Source organism: Arachis hypogaea, chromosome 14, assembly GCF_003086295.3.
Source record: "Arachis hypogaea cultivar Tifrunner chromosome 14, arahy.Tifrunner.gnm2.J5K5, whole genome shotgun sequence".
In the NCBI taxonomy this organism is placed as follows: Eukaryota; Viridiplantae; Streptophyta; class Magnoliopsida; order Fabales; family Fabaceae; genus Arachis; species Arachis hypogaea.
Window position 1 is genome coordinate 63,938,157 of NC_092049.1, and position 3,644 is coordinate 63,941,800.

General features: G+C 37.4%; 1 non-coding gene across 1 annotated transcript; it reads left to right on the forward strand.

The window, feature by feature from the left end:
* The first annotated feature begins 2,141 nt into the window (after positions 1–2,141).
* Positions 2,142–2,249, forward strand: LOC112746700 (small nucleolar RNA R71). The gene has a single exon (XR_003174570.1). It is a non-coding gene; the product is annotated as a small nucleolar RNA R71 (small nucleolar RNA).
* The last annotated feature ends 1,395 nt before the right edge of the window (positions 2,250–3,644 follow it).

The following is a 3,644-nucleotide window of genomic DNA, read 5'->3' on the forward strand; positions in this document are numbered from 1 at the left end:
CGTTTAAACGCCGAATTGGTGCTTGTTCTGGGCGTTTAGTGCCCAGATGCAGCATGTTTCTGGTGTTGAACGCCAGTTCTATACTTGTTTCTGGCGTTCAGCGCCAGCTTTCCTCAGTGTGCATTCCTGGCGTCTGAACGCCAGGATGCTGCTTGTTTTGGGCGTTCAACGCCAGATCCATGCTCTGTTCTAGCGTTGAACGCCAGCCAGATGCTCCTTACTGGCGTTTAAACGCCAGTAAGTCCTTCCTACAGGGTGTGATTTTTCTTCTGCTATTTTTGATTCTGTTTTTTATTTTTCTATTTATTTTGTGACTCCATATGATCATGAACCTAATAAAACATGAAAGAACAATAAAAATAAAAAAAATTAGATAAATAAAAATTGGGTTGCCTCCCAACAAGCGCTTCTTTAATGTCAATAGCTTGACAGTGGGCTCTCATGGAGCCGCACAGGTGATCATGTCAATTTTATAGACTCCCAACACCAAACTTAGAGATTGGATATGGGAGTTCAACACCAAACTTAGAGTTTGGCTAAGGCCTCCCAACACCAAACTTAGAGTTTGACTGTGGGGGCTCTGGTTGACTCTGCAGTGAGAGAAGCTTAGCGTGCCTCTTTTCTATGTTTACAGGATGATAACCTTGTGCTTTAAACACAAGGGAGTCCCCATTCAATTGAAGGACTAATTCACCTCTGTTAACATCTATCACAACTCTTGCTGTGGCTAGGAAGGGTCTTCTAAGGATGATGGATTCCTCCTCATCCTTCCCAGTATCTAGGATTATGAAATCAGCAGGGATGTAAAGGCCTTCAACCTTTACTAACATGTCCTCTACTTGTCCATAAGCCTGTTTTTTGGAATTGTCTGCCATCTCTAATGAGATTCTAGCAGCTTGTACCTCAAAGATTCCCAGTTTCTCTATTACAGAAAGTGGCATGAGGTTTATTTCTGACCCCAGGTCACATAGAGCCTTCTCAAATGTCATGGTGCCTATGTTACAAGGTATTAGGAACTTTCCAGGATCCTGTTTCTTCTGAGGAAATCTCAGTTGATCCAGATCACTTAGTTCATTGATGAGCAAGGGAGGTTCATCTTCCCAAGTCTCATTACCAAATAATTTGGCATTCAGCTTCATGATTGCACCAAGGTACTTGGTAACTTGCTCTTCAGTAACATCCTCATTCTCTTTAGAAGAAGAATACTCATCAGAGCTCATGAAGGGCATAAGGAGGTTCAATGGAATCTCTATGGTCTCTAGATGAGTCTCAGATTCCTTTGGTTCCTCAGAGGGAAACTCCTTGTTGATCACTAGACGTCCCAGGAGGTCTTTCTCCTTGGGATTCACGTCCTCCCCTTCCTCCTTGGATTCAGCCATGATGGTTATATCTATGGCCTTGCAATCTCTCTTTGGATTCTCTTTTGTATTGCTTGGGAGAGTACTAGGAGGGGTTTCAGTGATCTTCTTACTCAGCTGGCCCACTTGTGCCTCCAAATTTCTAATGGATGACCTTGTTTCATTCATAAAACTCAGAGTGGCCTTAGATAGATCAGAGACTAAATTTGCTAAGCTAGATGGATTCTGCTCAGAATTCTCTGTCTGTTGCTGAGTGGATGATGGAAAAGGTTTACTATTGTTAAACCTGTTTCTTCCACCATTATTAAAGCCTTGTTGAGGCTTTTGTTGATCTTTCCATGAGAAATTTGGGTGATTTCTCCATGAGGGGTTATAGGTGTTCCCATAGGGTTCACCCATGTAATTTACCTCTGCTATTGTAGGGTTCTCAGGATCATAAGCCTCTTCTTCAGAAGATGCCTCTTGAGTACTGTTGGATGCAGCTTGCATTCCATTCAAACTCTGAGAAATCATATTGACTTGCTGAGTCAATATTTTATTCTGAGCCAATATGGCATTCAGAGTATCAATTTCAAGAACTCCCTTCTTCTGAGGCGTCCCATTACTCACTGGATTCCTTTCAGAAGTGTACATGAACTGGTTATTAGCAACCATGTCAATGAGTTCTTGAGCTTCTGCAGGCATTTTATTTACGTGAATGGATCCACCTGCAGAAGTATCCAATGACATCTTAGCTAATTCAGACAGACCATCATAGAATATATCCAGGATGGTCCATTCTGAAAGCATGTCAGAAGGACACTTTTTGGTCAGTTCCTTGTATCTCTCACAAGCTTCATAGAGGGATTCACCTTCTTTCTGTCTGAAGGTTTGAACATCCACTCTAAGCTTACTCAGCTTTTGAGGAGGAAAGAACTTGGCTAAGAAAGCCTTGACCAGCTTATCCCAAGAGTTCAGGCTATCCTTAGGTTGAGAGTCCAACCATATTCTAGTTCTGTCTCTTACAGCAAAAGGAAAAAGCATGAGCCTGTAGACTTCAGGATCTACTCCATTAGTCTTAACAGTGTCACATATCTGCAAGAATTTAGTTAAGAACTGAAAAGGATCTTCAGATGGAAGTCCATGAAACTTGCAGTTCTACTGCATCAGAGAAACTAATTGAGGTTTCAGCTCAAAGTTGTTTGCTCCAATGGCAGGGATGGAGATGCTTCTTCCATGTAAATTGGAATTAGGTGCGGTAAAGTCACCAAGCATCCTCCTTCCATTATTATTATTTTCGGCTGCCATCTCCTCTTTTTGTTCAAAAATTCCTGTAAGGTTGTCTCTGGGTTGTTGTATTTTAGCTTCTCTTAGTTTCCTTTTCAGAGTCCTTTCAGGTTCAGGGTCTGCCTCAACAAGAATGTTCTTGTCCTTGCTCCTGCTCATATGAAAAAGAAGGGAATAACAAAGAAAATATGGAATCCTCTATGTCACAGTATAGAGATTCCTTTGTGTGAGTAGAAGAAGAAAAGAGTGTAATGTAAAGAAGAGAATGGATAATCCAAACACAAGGGTGAGGATAGGAGCAGAGATATGAGATGAAGAGAAGTGTTAGTAAGTAATTAAATAAATAGAAGAAGATGAGATAGAAGTTTTCGAAAATAATTTTTGGAAAGGAGTTGATAATTTTCGAAAATTAAACGGAAAATAAAATTAAAATTTAAAACAATTAATTAATTAAAAAGAATTTTTGAAAAAGAGGGAGGTATTTTCGAAAATTAGAGAGGAAAGAGTAGTTAGGTGGTTTTGAAAAAGATAAGAAACAAACAAAAAGTCAATTAGTTAGTTGAAAAAGATTTGAAAATCAATTTTGAAAAGATAAGAAGATAAGAAGTTAGAAAGGATATTTTAAAATCAAATTTTTGAAAAAGAAAAAATTTTGAAAAAGATATGATATAAAGATATGATTAAAATTAGTTTTGAAAAAGATTTGAATTTTAAAATCAAATTTAATGTCTTGACTCACAAGTAATCACAAGATATGATTCTAGAACTTAAAGTTTGAATCTTTCTTAACAAGTAAGTAACAAACTTGAAATTTTTGAATCAAAACATTAATTGATGATATGATTTTCGAAAATTATGAGATAAAATTAAGAAAAAGATTTTTGAAAAATATTTTTAAAATTTTTGCAAATAAATAAGAAAAATGAAAAAGATTTGATTTTTGAAAAAGATTTTGAAAAAGATAGGATTTTCAAATTAAAAATTTGATTTGACTTATAAGGAACAACTAAATTTTAAAAA